The sequence below is a fragment of the Leptinotarsa decemlineata genome, unplaced genomic scaffold (assembly GCF_025532065.1).
Source record: "Leptinotarsa decemlineata unplaced genomic scaffold, Ldec_3_MD MMD2_tig00001719_RagTag_RagTag, whole genome shotgun sequence".
NCBI lineage: Eukaryota > Metazoa > Arthropoda > Insecta > Coleoptera > Chrysomelidae > Leptinotarsa > Leptinotarsa decemlineata.
In genome coordinates, this window is record NW_027412569.1 from 4389064 (window position 1) to 4407429 (window position 18366).

The 18366-nt window shown below is 35.7% G+C and overlaps 1 protein-coding gene across 1 annotated transcript in view; it reads left to right on the forward strand.

Moving 5' to 3' along the window:
* LOC111501885 (endothelin converting enzyme 1) overlaps window positions 1-18366 on the forward strand; it is a 354283-nt gene that overhangs the window by 149586 nt on the left and 186331 nt on the right. The window lies entirely within an intron of this gene.

The window sequence follows — 18366 nt, forward strand, 5'->3', positions numbered from 1 at the left end:
ATTGGCAAAAAAAATAGATTACCGTTGCCAAAATAAAAAAATTGTTATTTTCTATTTTTTTATTGACAATTGAAAATTATAATTTTATAAAAAATACATTACAATTTTTTTATTTTTTATTGTTTCAATGTCTCATGGCTAAAAACTAATTATTAATATTTTTTTAAAATATTTTTCACAGCTATTGTTAATGAATTTATTATAAACAAATACATTGTTTATGAGCAATTCGATTTTTTTTTGCATTATGTTAATTGAAAAAAATCATGATTTTAGAAAAAAATTTCTTTATTGCTAAAAAATGCGTTTGTTAATTAACAATCGTTTTTTGCAACTAAATATTAAAATTAAGGAACCGTTTTTTTTATCATAAATTCTATTGTTCTTTAAGGTTTTGAAAAAAACTTTTTTAAATTTTTTTCAATTTTATAAAAAAAATTTTAAATTTTTTTTCAATACTTTGTTCTATAATAAAAATTAAAAAAAAATGTAATGTATTTTCTATAAAATATAATTTTCAATTGTTAATAAAAAAATAAAAAATAACACTTTTTTGTTTTGGTAACGATAATCTATTTTTTGCCTATTAAGGATAACTTCACCAAAGGAAAAAAATGCCAGGGTGTTAGTACAATAATTATAGGGATTTTTATATTAACTTTCGATTCAGAAAAAGTTATTACTTAATTAACAAATATATAATTAACGTTAAAATAGGGTTAAAAATTTTTTGACTGCGGATTATTGTTTATTGATGTATCCCAACATTACATGAATTTTTTCATTCTTCAAAATTTACATTTAACATCTTTAAATATTTTTTTTGTTTTTTATGTCAGAGTGACGAAAGGCACGCGGAAGCCAGACTACCCGCTTTTGGCTCTATTTTCAGGGCTCTGTAAAAATTATAAATAATCGAGATACAGTTTCGGGAGTCGGGACTTTTCAAATCTTTTTTGAAATTTCCAAAATTTTGAAAATTTTCCGAGATATTAAGAAAAAACTAAAGCCCCATTTTTTTTCACTCAATTGTTTATAACTTTTGTGATTTTTATCGGCGCGTTTTCGGACCTTTCCTTAAACTTTCTCGGCAAAAATACGAATCGAATGACACCTTGTTCGTAATTTTTGGACAGGGCTGAAAAATGTCACCAAAAAGAGCTAAATCGAGTACATGTGAACCAGACTACAGTGACTGCAGACTTCTCGGTCTGTTCCAATCGGCAACTCCGCTTGCGATCGACTAGACGGATACCAATACTTCTTTTCGTCTGACCGATATAGACTTTACCACGGTTACTCCGATATTTTCTTTGTTGGTTTGAAAACGGTGTTGATTTTCTCCTTTAGAATTTTCCCGAATCGGTTGATGACACCTTCTATGTTTGGCAGATAGACAGTTTCTTGGAGTTGATCTTCATTGGTGTTTCTCTTCTTCTCCCTTGGACGCGTAGCGCCAGTAACACCAGTGAAGATCAACCTCAACCTTCTATCTCAACCTTCTATCTGCCATACGTAGAAAGTGTCACCAACCGAATTGGGAAATTTTCAAAAAAGTAAAGATAGAAAATTAACACCGTCTTCGAACCAGAAATGAGAGCTTTAGTTTCAGATGACACGTCAAGAAGAGTACTTCCACCACGCCACTGAAGATGATTGCCGCAGTTACACTAGAAACGTTTGGAGACTATAACCAAAGAAGACCACAAATATGACTGGAGTTTTATTCCAACACCAAACCGTTATTTTACCACCTTTTCAGATGATCACCAAGTGATCATCTTCAACACGTGGTTATCACAACGAAATGAATTTTGATAGTTATAAGAAATGAATGTGGGACCAGTTGATTCTGAATTTGCCGTTAAGAAGCGTTGTGGTGAGCGATAATGCACCATATAATTCCATTGTATATGTCTTCGAGTTCTAAATACGATGAATATTGGTTTCTACTTTTTGAGAAATCTCTGACGGGAATTGTCTGACCTATCTCAGATGATGTTTTTCCGTGCAGAAACTAGATATCAGTGTTGGAAAAAAATGATGGTAGAATCCTATGAACGAAACGTCACACTGAAAACTGGTTTATACCCGATCATAATCAATATGAAACAAAACAAAACTCAACAAACAAAATCTGGAAATTACAGTTCATTGCGAATATCTGAAAAAAAAACTCAATTTGAAAAATGTTTTTTATCCATCAAATAGGGCAGCCTTTTGTAGAAAGATTTATGTTTTGCCTCAAAATAGGTCTCAGTTTCAGCAGTAACCTCTTCATTCGAACAAAATTTCTACCGGTGAGCGTTTTTTTTGATGTCTCCGAACAGTAAGTAGTGGATGGGAGCCAAATCTGGCGAATACGGTCGATGTGGGTAAAATTCGGAGTTAAATTCATGTAGTTTTGCCATTGTTTTGATTGCCTTGTGACACGGTGGGTTGTCTTGATGAAACAACATTTTTTCTTTGCCATATGCGGTTATTTCTTTGCAATTTCGGACTTCACACGCTCCAATAATGCTCTATAATATTCTCAGTACCAACAAGGCGTATGGTCCTGATGAAGTGCCCGTCATCGTACCTAAAAAGTTCGCGAATGAACTCGCACCAGTATTTTGCAGACTTTTTAACCTGTTTTACAAGAAAGGGGTTTCCCCTTCTTGTTGGAAGATTGCTCACATTCAGCCTATCCCCAAAAAAGGCAAGAACACTCTTCCAAATAACTATCAGTGCTATCAGTCGCTTTGCTAAAATCATGGAGAAAGCAAAAAACCACCATATTCTCAATATTTGGAAGGCTTCAACATTTTGAACGATCATAAATATGGCTTCCGGAAACAAAGATCAACAGGCGACCTTCTATATTCGGAATAACGCAATCGAGAAACATGGAGAGTCAAGAGCTATTGCGCTTGATATATCTAAGGCCTTTGACCGTGTGTGGTATGAGGGTTTGCTGGCCAAACTTCGATGCTATGGCTTGTTGGATCATTTTTGTGTATGGCTCCGCGAAAGAACGTTCCCTGCAAGTGGCCGTCGATGGATATATCTCGAAAACTTTCATCGAAAACTTTCATCAACGCTGGTGTTCCCCAGAGATCCATATTGTCGCCATATTGCTGACGACAGCACACTCGTCTCGTCATTACATTTGGATTCCAGGACATCGGATGTGAATATACATCTTCACCGGCAGCAATAGATTGAATATCTTGATATCGATACCCTAAAAGATAAATGTTTCCGAAACGGATATAATAATGTCAGGTCAAACAATTTCGCTTTCTGCTTCGATAAATTTGTTGGGGGTTAAAAGGGACAACAATATGTCTTGGCACAATTATGTCGCTGGAAAAGCGAAAAGTTCAGTAACTTTTGATGCTTCATAAAGCTCAAATCATACTTTCTTTGGAGTATTGTTCTCATGTATGGAGCTCCGCCCCCCAAACATAGCCTGAAGCTGCTGGGGCTGCTGGGTTTCCTTGACACTCTGGAACATCGAAGTCATCTCAATAACCTGCATAAAGGAGCCAATCATATTTAGTTATGAGATTGATGGTGTGTTCTTGAAAAAAAAACTGATATCAAAGATCTTGGATTGAGGTATAATACACAATTCTCATTTGTTGATCATATACGAGACATTATGAAATCTGGCAGTTGAATGTTGGGTTTTGTAATAAGACAAACTTCTTCAATAATATAGACATTATTAGATCACTTCATTTTTCGTTGGTAAGACCGAAATTGGAGATGTAGCCGTTACTACGTGGTAGGGAATCATAATGAAGAAAAGAGAAATGAAACTCTCTATGTTTTTTACCAGTTTATTGTATAAGTTTGAAAATGTCCGTATAGGACGAAACTGTAGTAACGTTAGTTACAAATAAAAGTGGTAAAAAACATAGGAAGTTTCATTTTTCTTTTCTTCACTATTTGAAAGAACTAGAGAGAATTCAGAACAATTCTTGAGGTATGGATTTTTTAAGCGATATCACAAGTGGCAAAACTAAAACTCAACAAGGTCTTTGGATCTACGACGTGAATTTATAATATTATCTTTAGAACAGCGACGCCAATTATCAGCAATGATATTCATGCACAAACTCTTGAATAACAAATTCTTCAGAAATTCTCAGTACGTTACCATTTCACGTACTTCCTTGTCGCACCCGATTTTCGCACATGTTTAATATTCCAACCGTAAGTACCGCAACGAAAGCACCACTAATATCTTTACTAAAGTTGGAATATATCAATAGATCTTGACTGGACACTTGCCCAATCAGTGTTCGGAAAAAAAAATTTGGAAAATATGTTAAATTCACCTATTTATGCAATATTTCCCTCTACAGTTCTGGTACATATTTTTTTTCATACAGTCAGAACTATTCCAAGGATTATATAAACTTTTATTTTTTTCGTCCATGTAAGTAATTAGGCTGTAATAGCTTGTGTCGATAATAAATAAATGAATATCAGAATTACAGACGGACTGTCACTGCTCATCATCAAACTCAATGTGAATCGCTACTTTCGCTCAGGCGCCGCTCCAAGAGCGCCCAAAGGATTTTATTTCAGACGAGGTTTACCAGGTGCTCTCCACTCAGATGACGATCTTTTTGATTCCGTGAAGTGAGGATCCATGTTTCATCCATTGTTACATATAGACGAAAAAAACCCGGTTGTGTTTGAACATGGCCAAGCACTGGTCAGAATCATCAAGACGTTCTTGTTTTTGACCAACAGTAAGCTCGCGCGGCACCCACTTTGAACAGAACTTTTTCATAGTCAAATGCTCATGCAATATCAAGCCAACTCGTTCTTTGGATATCTTCACAATGTCAGCTTACTCACACAACTCCACTTTTCGATAATTCAAAACGATTTTGTGGATTTTTTCGTTTTTTGCTGTTACTGTTTCATTTGGACGTCCACTGCGTTCTGCATTATCAGTTTCTCTACGACCACGTTAGAAGTCAGCAAACCAACGTTTAAATGTTGTTTCTGATGAAGCAAACTTTTCAGTCCATGTGGTGCATGTATTAACGGACATATTCAAAAAAGTTGTAAAAAATGTTTTGGCTTTCTACTCTATCATCCAATACAAACAGAAAAAAACTCCGCAGAGACAACTACTTTTATATGAACATTGAATTTTAAGATAATCACTTTTTTCTATTCAATGAATTGATGGATGTTGCCGTTACTACGTGGTAGGAAATCATAATGAAGAAAAGAGAATAGAAACTTTCTATGTTTCTTACCACTTTTATTTGTGACTAACGTTACTGTAGTTTCATCCTAGAAGGACATTTTCAAACTTATACATTAAACTAACAATGATTTATTTTATAAGCCCTTATATAGCATCCCTGTAGGTAATAATAGAGGTACTTGGCTTGATTGAGTACCTGTCAAAAGTGGACTAAGGCAGACATAGTTATGAACAGTTTGCAGACCACTACAGTAAATTCCGACCTGGGTAAAAAACGTATTCATTTTTGGTACAGAAATGTAGACGATATTCTCGCCTCTTTCAGAGGTACTACACGAAAGCTGAACCAATTTATGACGTTCATGAATAATCTCAATAGCAACATTCAGTTCATACTCGAAACAGATATAGAGAAATAGATAAATTTCTTAGACCTTACCATTACAGACAATCAGAATAAATTTGAGTTCAATGTTTTCAGAAAACCTAGTTATATAGACATTACTATCCCAAGCGATTATTTCTATCCAGACAGTCATAAATTAGCAGCCTGCAATTCAATGTTGCACAGAGCATTCTCACTGCTTTGCTAACAATCTAGCTAGGGAAATTGAAATAATTACACAGATAGGTCATAATAATGGTTTCAACGCAGATACTATCCAGAAGTTAGTCAGAAAACAAAGCCTTTAATTCACTTACAGACTAATATACCCTCAAGTCAAACAAACCAAAAATCAACATATTTTGGAAGAAGAACAGAGATAATTTCGGATTTCTTCATAAAACAATGTGGAAGTGGCATTTAGACCACATGCTAGATTATCCCATTTCCTTTTCAATGCTAAAGATAAGGTGGACAAGTTGGAGAAATCTGGAGTTTATAAGCTTAAGTGTTCGGAGTGTAATAGTGTTTATGTGGACCAATGTGGTTGAAATTTCCAACATGCTGAACATGAAAGATCCTTCAGACTAGCATGTCAACCATTTCTTGGCATGCAACCACAAGTTACTCAACCTAAACGTATCGGAAATTTGGCACTATGCAAGGAAGGGTTGCAAACTCAATTATTTGGAATCCTTGGAAATTCATAAGCATAAACATCGCGGGTGCAACCTGTTAAATGATCAAATCCATTCAGTTTACTCACCAGTTTTCAAATTAGCACATCCGCATTGTAAATTGTAAATTCAGGTACTCAATCAATTATTACCTACAGGGGTGCTATGTAATGGTTTAATGTATAAGTTTAATGTTAATGTATAAGTTTGAAAATGTCCTTATAGGACGAAACTGCAGTAACGTTAGTTACAAATAAAAATGGTAAAAAACATAGAAAGTTTCAATTCTCTTTTCTTCATTACTTTTCCTATTCATTTTGTACCCCACACATTCGTTATGGATTTGAATCAATATCATTCATAGAAGTGCTACACAATATGAACATATAAAACATATGATGAAACAGATACGATATAAAATTTCACATTAAGACATTCATACGCTTATTTTATTCGATCCCGGTCATAAGAATCTTGTTCAAACTATTTTCTTCATCGTGTACTAAAACTTACTCTTTTGCGAAACGTCAAGTTATGCCATTGTAATTAGTAAAAGACGCTACGTAATTTTCGTGAGAATCATCCAATTAAAAAATATGTAAAAAGATAGCTGGTCGTACTTTTCATACTTTCGTAATTGCCACGTACATTTTGATGGCCAAGTTATCATGTACTGTAATAAAAATCGAGATAATGTCGGTCACCTCGTAGCGATAAACAAGAAAACTAGTATACTCATCTGAATACTTAAAAGTTGCTCAATTATGAACACTTATGAAATTTGTGTTTTCAAATGCCTTTCATTTTCTGTACCTTCATGAAGAGCGAATATACATTTAATTGCTCAATGATATTCTTCGGTTTACTTTCTAACTCAATGGGTGGGTCATATTGAAAGGGAATCGACCATCAGCTATTAGAAGTGATGTTCTGATTCATGCAGAGATCGGTTTTAGCAACAAATTTACGAGGTGTGTTCAAAAAATAAGGCGAATTTTTATTTTTATCAAAAAAATATTGATTTCTCAGGTGGAGAATATACGTGTTTTCTACAGATATTTCATCAGGGAGTGTTAGCCAATTAGTTTCTCAAAAACCTCAAGTTCAACAAAGTTGCTCCACAGGAGTTAAGGAAATGGACATTGTCCTCAAAAAATGGATATGAAAGTACAACTAACTATTTGTTTCATAACCAGTAACAAGTTTTTGTGACAACAAAAAATAAAGGTTAGTCTCGAATGCTGCTTTGCTAATAATATGGTCAATGTGGAAAAAACAAATTATTAGTAGATGTCCGGCAATTACAGCTTGGCGACGTCTTGGCATGCTATAATTTAGTTGGTATGCTATCAGTTTCTGTCTTTCCGTTAACCAGTTGTCGTATACTTACGAACGACAACACTCATAAGTCTAAACTTGTGCGAGCTAAGAAATAACGCGGCCTTACTTTTTAACGTATGATTCTCAACACGTTTAGTCCAAACGTATTTGTAACATATCCCATGCATGCTCAATAATCTTTTTTGGGTAAAGCTCTAGCTCTGCGAGGTCTCACATGACAATTTTAATTATTATAAATATTATATACTGACTGTACTGTACTACGTTCATGTTTTCCCTACAAATGAATTATTTACCCAAACTAGTATTGACCTGCATTGGTAAGTGTAAGGGTTGAATGGATCGTCGATTTCGGTATGAACTACTTTCCACTATCTGAGAACCTGAACAATATCTATCCAACAAACAAAGAAACTCAAACAAAGATAGATGCGTGATCAAAGCATGATCACCACGGACATTTTTGTCAGGCAGGTTGGAGCCTAGCTTCCTTACCCTTGCGGCTGATTTCACACTATAGTCATTTTCAGGTCAGACGGAGCCTCCTTATGCTGGCCGATCAGATTTAACTGCAATCGGCTGGCGGAATTCATGTTACAGTGTCGAGAGTGGTCAGCTACGTTTTAATGCCTGTGGTGTGTATATACAGGGTAAAAAAATATGAAAAATCGCTGAAAACAACTTACATAATTTTGTTTCCCCTCTCTATTATGGAAGTTGTTTTCAGCGCTTTTTTGTATTTCCTTTGGTTGCTCAGTAAGTTTTCAAATTGTCACCCTGTATACGGTATTTGAAAGTTTGAAATTTTTTAAATGTCAAGTACTGATACGACTGATACCACCTGAAAATTTTCCTATACCAAGTCGCATTTTATTGAAAAAAAAAACGTCGATCCATAGTGCGACTCCGCACAGGCAGCTTTGTCTGGGAATCACGTGCAATATACACGTGTTTTGTAGCCCTCCGGTGCTTATATGGACAGAGTATAGCATACCTGGATTCATCGGTGAAAAGAGCGGATCTCCATTCATTGTTCCAATGAATATAATCTGCTCACTGTTTCCTTTGTAGTATGTGAACCTGAGGCGAAACCCGTCACAATAATCGTCTTGATTGTAGATTTAGATCATACAACAGTTTTCTCATTGTTTCAAGCTGAAGCGTTCAAAAAGGCGACAGGTGTTTTGTGTGGGACCACCAATCCTAGGTCTTTCTGGTACGCAACCAATTCTTTAGCGACTTCTTATTGTGACTGACAACTCTGGATCATACCAAATGCCCAATTAACTCTCGCTTCTTAATTTAGATCCAACCACGATATAAATCGAAATGAAATATGTTGATGATACTATCTATGATAGTAATTATTGAATTTTCTTAATACATTTTATTCAAAACGCGTTTCGTCACATGGTGGCTTCATCAGTTACAGTTACCTGTGGCTGGCACCAGTAACTGATTGAGCTACCGTTTAGCGAAACGCGTTTTGAATAAAATTTATTGTGAAAAATCTATACTTATCATCATATATAGTGTTATTGATTTTCGTCGACGGGTCAGAGTATTCATAATAGTGATAAAATAAGTCAAATACTGTAAATGGGCAAAACAGTCCCCTCCCCCCCTCGTATCTTTGGAACGGGTATACTTATAATAATGAAATTTGGAGGGTGGAAATAAACGGATGTAGGCTTCTTAACTGGTCATAACAGGTGACGCAATAGTCATAAATGACGTCACAAGGCCACTGTGACCAAAAATTTTAAATGGGACCCTATGGCAAGTGACAGCTCGTTTGAAAGGTATTGAAAATACCTATTCAGTCATACCAATTTTGTTTGGGTTTCGGCTGATTTTGATTGATAAATTGAAGAAATACAAAAATTATTGTTTCGCATTTAATTAATAAAGATTTTAAAGTACGCCTCTGGTTCATTGTCAAAAAGGTTGATGTGTTTGAATTATCTACTTGTCAAAAGTGTTTATACCTTGAAAATTTACCTAAGCTATTGTTTAACGAGACGTTTAAGTGTTTACATAGGCAAAATGGTACGTACTGTAGCCGACAAAGTAGCAGCTATCTTAATAATTGGTGAATGTAGAAACAATTTCCATGCAGCGGAACGACTGTTTAATGAGAGGTACCCCGATCGCCCTATATCGAGGGTTTATTTGAGGGAGCTTTTTCGGAAGTTTGAAGCATCAGGTAGTGTTCAAGATGCCAAACGATCTGGTCGACCAACAATTAGTGATGACAAAAAAATTGACATACTTGGAGAAATGGTAGTGAACCCTACTTCTTCCACAGCCCAAGTTGCGTCTATCTGTGAAGTCAGTCAAAGGACAGTACATAGTGTGTTGGCTAAAAACAAATTTCATCCATACAAATTAAAAATGGTGCACCAACTTTCAGATGATGACCCCGACCGAAGACTAGAATTCTGTGAAACTATGTCCGATAAAATGAACCAACAACCAGGCTACATACAGACAATTTGTTTTAGTGACGAAAGTACTTTCTTTCTCAATGGAAATGTTAACACTCAAAATGTGAGGTATTGGAGTGACACAATATTTCGTGAAAAACATACTCAATTTCCAGAAAAAGTAAATGTTTGGGCAGGTATTTTGGGAAACCACATAGTTGGGCCTCTTTTTCTCAATGCTAACTTAACCGGTGAATTGTATCTGGAGATGTTACAAACTGATATTGGGGCGTTAATTCTTGAAATTCTAGAAGATAATCCAGATGAATTCGACAACTTGGAAATAACGTTTCAACAAGATGGTGCTCCTGCACACTATTACGGTGCAGTAAGACGTTACCTAGATGAAGAATATCGTGGTAGATGGATTGGACGACGAGGTTCGATCGAATGGCCAGCTCGGTCACCGGACCTTACACCATTAGATTTATTTCTATGTGGGTACTTGAAATCTAAGGTTTACGCTACAGCACCTGACAGTATTGCCATTCTGAAACAACGAATTGTTGAAGAATGTAGGGCAATTTCCGCTGACACACTGGGACGAGTACGACAAGAGTTTAGCAATAGGATGCATTACTGCCAGGAAGTAGATGGAGCACATTTTGAACACTTATTATAAGAACTGGTTCTTAAATCTTTATTAATTAAATGCGAAACTATAATTTTCGTATTTCTTCAATTTATCAATCAAAATCAGCCGAAACCCAAACAAAATTGGTATGACTGAATAGGTATTTTCAATACCTTTCAAACGAGCTGTCACTTGCCATAGGGTCCCATTTAAAATTTTTGATCACAGTGGCCTTGTGACGTCATTTATGACTATTGCGTCACCTGTTATGACCAGTTAAGCAGCCTACATCCGTTTATTTCCACACTCCAAATTTCATTATTATAAGTGTACCCGTTCAAAAGATATTTTTCCGTCACAGGTGGCCAAGAAATTTTGAAGGATTTTGACGAAAAGAGCTTTTGCTTCCAATTCATAATTAATAAGATTTAGCCCTTCCTTTTTATACGATAGATAAAGTTGGTCCTTGCTAACTCTATATAGATGACCACTCCATATACAATTACTCGTTAGAAGTTTCATTTTCTGTATATGATACTGAGAAATTGGTAAAACTTGTGCCAAATACCACGCTTTAGAAAGCACAAGCATGTTTACAAATTAAATTTTTTTCTAAATTCCGTGTTAATTGGTTTCTAACAGTACGTGCATATTGTGTATAATTAAGTCCAATTTTTTTCGTATCTCATTGAAATCTGCACATACTCTCATTCCTAATATTTTATAATCTTCTTTGACAGAAAAGTTTTGTGAAAAGTTATGTATGAAGCTTCCTAGAGGTAAGATTACAGATTTTTCATAGTTAACATTTGCATTAGATGCCTCACAATATATTCCAATCAAATTGTTCAGAACGTGGATATCCTTTGGATTCGTGAAAAAATTGTAACATTGTCTTCACAAGCCGAAGCTATCTTTATCCCGTTTGGAGTTTGAATTGAAATACTGAATGAAATCATCGACAGGTGACGGCCCTGCCTTATTGAACTCTTTATGTCGAATCTTTCAGACAGAAAGCCATTTATCATTATGAGAGAATTTGCAGTGCTATACATGTTTTTCAATGCCTGTATTATTTTATTACTGAATCCCATAATATCCATAGTTTGCCAAAGATATGAATGATTAACACTATCAAATGCCTGGGAAAAATCAATATTTATAATACCTCCTTCAGTTTTTGGTCCGGTTTTCCAGTTTAAAATAGTATATCTGATTAAAAGAAGGTTGTTGAATATTGACTTTTCTGTTCCACAGTTCTGCTCGTCTCCTAAAATTTTTGGCAACACAGTTTTTACTCTTTCCGCTACAATCATCGTTAGTAATTTGTAGTAAGTTTTCAATAAAGCTATAGGCCTCAAATCACTGATCATTAATGGATTTTTTCTCTTTGAAATGAGAGTGATAACAGTGTCAGAAAATTCTCTAGGAAGAGAAGAGATCATTTTAATGAATGATTATGAAGATTTCCATCTCATGTTGAAAACTGAATGCACATTTGAAATTTGACAGCCATATACGGCAGCTATGTTCCTTAGCAGACACAAATCATTTATCTTTTTGTTAAGATAAAAAACAAACGAAGAAGTAACTTATTTTGAATTCTTAAACATGTAGTATGAAAACAACAATGGCCTGGCAAAAAGTAATATTTTTGTTTTACTGTCAAAACTGTGTAATGTAAAACGAGCATTACTAGTTGCAAGAAAACAATATTGCCCAAGGGTTTAACATCCAACCTCATCAAACAATTTTCCGGCTGCTAAAACTTTAATTATGTTTATAATTAGACATTCTAGTCGGAGATCCCAATACCAGTAATTACGGGTTTATGTACAGTGGCGATTGGAATGGATTAAAGATTATTAGAAGCTCCTCTCTATTTCTATCATTAGGCAGATCGGCTACCTTGAATATTCGTTCGTTCATTAGATATGTGGAATGTTACATCACTTTTATGACTAATTTCAAAATGTACTGCACGTTCATCTACAATATGTCTTGCTAAGTTGGAACCATGTGGAAAACCTTTTTTTTATCGAGTCCAGAAAAAAAATAACTCTTCATAAATGATTCTACAAGGTATAAAACCTAAAATGCAACCATAGGTTATCAATTCTTTCAGTCGTATATGAGTTTGTCAACAATAATACAGTATTTTTGATAGTATTAACCCATTAAGGACGGAATTTTGCAAAAGTATATTTCCAAATTGTATTTTCAGAACAAAAAAAAATAGATTTGCCAAAAAAATATAGTGAAATTTTTCTTACTTCCTTCAAAAATTAGTGTTGCCATATGACAACGCGAGTAACTTACACTGCTATGTTTCATAAAAAAAATATTTTTATTGATTAAAAAAAACTACATTCGTGTATGGTATTCAACATTGCATGACAAACAAACTCCTACATTACATTTGATGCATTTTGTGCGCATAATTGATTTGAAATTGTCGCCATTGCATCTCATTTTTTTTCTACTGGTGTGAGCAGATCAAATCGCACATCATCACCAACACGGCTGTACGATCTGCTCGATTTACTTGCAGATGGTCTACCTTTTCCTTTCGGTGTATTCTTGTACTTGTTGAGGTATGTTTTAACAATTTCTTGACGAAAGTGTAGTTGAATTATTTTGTTACCAGACTGCTTGTACAGGACCCAGGCATTTCGAATTGCGGCATCAAGTAGCCATGGGAAAAGACACCACCACCATTTTTTTCCACGTATACTTATCCTCCAGCGTGCAATATTTTCATCCATCAGATCCGTGCCACCCATAAATGCATTATATTTGGAAATCAAGTTCGGTCTTGTTACTTGAACAATTTTTTTCTCCTTCGCTGAATATCGTTTTACACTAGCAAGTGGGGTTACCCCATATTTGGTCGAAGCTGCTGAAACTACATTATTGTCAGTCCAACGCGTTAGTAAAATTCCGTTAGTTCTATCCAAACAGGAATCGAAGTCACCACGATCTTTCTTAGTCATATCCTTTTTGGATACTAACGGGCAATTTTTAGGGATTCGGTTGCCGCGAATGGTTCCTGTGGATGAGAAACCTCTTGATTTCAGATGACTAAGAAGGTGCAAGCTTGTAAATAAATTGTCTGTGAATAGGTTGTATCGCTGTTTTTTCTTTTCTTCTGGTAACTCATCCAGTAGTATCAGCAAAGGAGCAGTAGATTTTCCAAACACAGTTTGGTATTCTTCGTTCACGCGCCTATCTTTGCCTTGATATAAGGGAAAATTCACAAGATATCCGTATTTGCTGTTCAGCGACCATATCTTGTATCCAAATGTGATTGGTTTACCTTGGATGAATTGCTTGCATGAGTGCTTTCCAAAGTATTCGACCATACACTCATCGTAGTTTGAATCTTCTTCTGGAACAAAAAAAATCAGAAATTTTTGCCGCAGTAGATCACTTAGAGGTCGCAGCTTGTAGAATTTGTTATTTGGATCTAGTGCATTATTATCTGCGCAGTGTAGATACCGCCAAATTGTTAAAAATCGGTCTCTACTCATTGCATCCATCACTAGTTGGTTACCAAGATCGCCATCAGTATTCTAGCAATTTTTTTTCCAGGTAATTAACAATATCCCGATAAAATCAGGATAGCAATGAAACATTTCATTTCATCTAAAGTAATTTGAGGAGATGGCAAGTTTTTAAATTGCGCGTACTTGTTTGATTCTTCTACCAGTAAAGAAAGTATGTCATGGTCTATGAATAACTCGAACATTTCTGTTGGGGTTAAAGTTTTAAAAAATTCATAATCTGAACGACAATCATTTTCTGAACTTTCTACCAGATCGCCTTTGATGCATTCAATGTCCTCATAAGTAACTTTTTCTACATGTTCCGTTTCTGGTTCAACCAATTCATCATCTTCACCATGTAAAACAAGTTGAACTGGAGCATTCAATTGAATCCGAGATGAATTATCAACGAGTCCGCCTTCATCCTTCGCACCGGAATCCTCATCTGTGATCGCACCCTCATTCGGAGGCTCAATATAGATTTGGTCGACATCTAAATCATCATTATAAGCAATTTGAAGAGCTTCTTCGAGAGTTACCCCATCGCTAGAAAAAAAGAAGCAAAATGTAAAAAAGTAGTCCACCGAAAGGACTCGTGTTGCCACATGGCAACATCGAGTTCCAAAGCTTCACGATTTCGAAAGATTTTGCAAACTACCATAATTTCTGCCGCCGTTACGTTGATAATATATTCCTAAAGCTATCGTAATGAATTTATTTTCGAAAACTGTAACAGACTCTTTGTATTTATACTTACGTAAACTTGATATCCATTTTTGAGAAGTCTTCTTGATATTCCCTAACGAAATCGTGTTTTTATATCACTGGAGTGAACAGACAAACACAACACACGATTCTTTCAACTGACACTGCAACAAACTATTGGCGTGAATACCGCCATCTATGTTTTCGATGAGAAATCTATAGAAATTTGAGCAACAGAAAACTGTTCATTTCTGTTGCCGTATGGCAATACCAGTCCTTGATGGGTTAAAATCGTTATTGAAATCAGTTGATTAGAATCAATATACGCATCAATTTTTTTTGAAACTACTGCAATACGAAGTTCTCAGGAAGTTCCTTCAACATGAACGCAGTTCTCCAAATGAAGGAGTTCTTGTACCATAATCCGTCGCGTATTTTTGATATGTACCGCTATTTTTGGAATCAAATAAGCCAAGTCACTTGAACACTTCCCGTGAAAGTATTATACACGAGAGACAAATCTCTAACCTTTTTTCGATATTCCAGACTATGAAGATTGTACGTGATGCTCGCGTCTCCAATCAAGAATCCAGCTACTTCAGGGTATGCTTAGGGGCGGAGATCCATTCATGAGAACAATACTCCAAAGAAGATCTTATCTGAGCTTCATAAAGCATCAAATGTTTTTGAGGTGTGTACAGTTTTCTGTTCCGGAATAGTGTTCCAAGCTTTTGGGAAGCAGCCTTTGCAATTTCAGGGACATGATTGTGCCAAGACATATTGGTGTCCATTTCAACCCCCAACAAACTTATCGAAGCAGAAAACGAAATTGTCTGGGTTTTTGTGGCATTGAATTGAACCTGGTTACTTTCACCCCAATTCGAAATCTCTTCTAGATCCTCATTAAGATATGCAACCTCCTACTGCCGGTGAAAATGGGCATCCGCAGCCAATGTCTTGGAATCCAAATGGAATGGCAAGCGTGCTGTCGTCAGCAAATTAATATATTGTATTCTTGGTTTCTTCCAAACAGCTCTTGACTCTCCATGTTTCTCGATTGCGTTACTCCGAATATAGAAGGTCGCCTGTTGATCTTTGTTTCTGAAAGCCATATTGATAATAGCTCAAGATGTTAAAGCCTTCCAAATATTAATATCACTGATATCGAAGCGACGCGTATATAGTCATTTGAAAGATTTTTCTTGACCTTTTTGGGAATATGCTGAACGCAAGTAATCTTCCAACAAGAAGGAAAACCCCTTTCTTGTAAGACAGGTTGAAAAGTATGCAAAATACTAGTGCGAGTTCATTTGCGCACTTTTCAAGTACGATGACGAGCCTTTCATCAGGACCAGGCGCCTTGTTGATGTTGAGCTGTTTCAAAATACGCCTGACTAGCCGAAAAATAATTTCCGGCATTGTGGATTCTAGTGTGTTAATAGTGGGTGCTGTCTTTCTTCCAGTTTGTGCTTTTCTTCCAGTTTGTGTCTGGAAGTTACTTCTTCACATCTTTGTGAAGAGTTCATTTTGAAATTAATTGCTTTCTTGCTTTCTTTGGAAGATTCCCACTTTTTTTTGTATGAAGATGGAAAAGTAGAAAGCCAACACTTTTAAAAAATTAATCTCTTCTGACAATATATACCTTTCAATTGTAATAACGTATGTACTGCTCGGAATACACCCATAGATTTCTAGATTTTGAAAAATCTGAAAGATGCGATTATCAAAAGCAAAATATGTCATTTCCTCAAAAAAACCTTTGATTGTAAAAAGTCTAATGCATTGTCATCTAAAACTATTACATTTTTTGATAACTTCAATCCTTCATCTTGAACTCCTAATGATATCTCCATGCATACACCAAGATCGCTTATTCGGCGACGTTTATTACCGACTTATAGTCGACCAATAGTGGACCAATGATTGAATCAAAAGTTGATTGAATCAGAAATCGCTGAATGAACTTACTCGCCTCTATTACACCAAATTGGGTCACATATCATCGAAATTATGGGAAATCAGTGTGGGAATTTGAATTCAATCGAAATGGAATTCACTTATAATTTTTTTCTGCGGTTATTAGTATTGAAATTGAAATTTGATGAAAGTTTTTTGAAACATCAATTTGTGCATCTGATACTCGATCCGTGTATCAAACCCTGCAACTAACACAAAATGAATTCAACATTGAACTGGGAAAATTATTATTGATGAAAAATGAAAGAGCTATGTAAGAAAGTAACTTATGCAAATATTTGGCAAGTGAAGAATGAAAGCCGAAAGACTCGGAGAGTTCATTTGCGCACTTTTTAAGTACGATGACGTGCACTTCATCAGGGCTAGACGCTTTGGATATTGAGCTGTTTCAAAATTCGCCTGACTAGACGAAAAGTAATTTCCAGCATTGTGCATTCTAGTGTGGGAATAGTAGGTGGTGCCTTTTCCAGAAAATCGACAGTGGAGTGGGACGCAAATTGTTCAGCTAGTAGATTTGCATTTTCTTTGGCTGTTGTTGCAATTGAACCATCCGCGCGTGTTAGTAGTGGAATTGTGGATTTTGTAAAGTTCTGATCAACAGCTTCTACAGACCAGAAGGATCTAGACCGGTTGGAATTGGCAAGCAGTTTATCCCTAATTCTCTGATTCTGAAGTTATTTGCTTTCATTTATCCTGAGTTTGCAGCTGTTGCGAACATCAACAAACCTAGTTCGGTTTTTGGCACTGAGATTTCTGCACCACTGCCGGTAGGCGAGATTTTTGGAGGCAACAGCTTGCTCGCAATTTTTGTTGAACCAATGTTTGCCTTGTTTCGTTTCATTGAAAAAGGAATATATGCATCCATGGATGATAAAATAACTTCCCTGACTTCAGAAACACAAGTTGATGGATCTTTAGAGCTGAAACAAACATCTAGCCAGGAGAAATTTCGTATTCCCATCATTCAGCTGATCTGTAATGCCAAACTCTGCGCAGCTTAGATTATTCCCCAACATTTATCGGTAATTCGCTCAACACTGAAATGAGTTTGTGGTCAGAAGATCCCAAGGGAGACCTTACGGTGACTGTGTGAATTTCTCGATTTGTTGTAAGGTATGGATCCATCAAGATCAGGAATCATAGTTGGCTCATTTATAATCTGAGTAAGTCCGCTGCTTATTGCAAAAGCCTCAGCTTCGCGAACTTGTTCGTCGTTGATATTTGAAAATTTGAACCATTCGATATTGTGGACATTGAAGTCACCGAATATGGAAATGTCGGCACTGGGATTATTGATTCGCAGAAGGTCAATGGTGTTTGCAAGTAAAGAGAATAGTGCCTTATAGTGTGTATCGCTAGGTGGTCGATAAACGCATCATATGAATTTGGTGATCTTCTTTGATATTATTTTGAACCACATAACATCAAAGTTTCGGGGTTCCAGCATTTCTTCTCGTT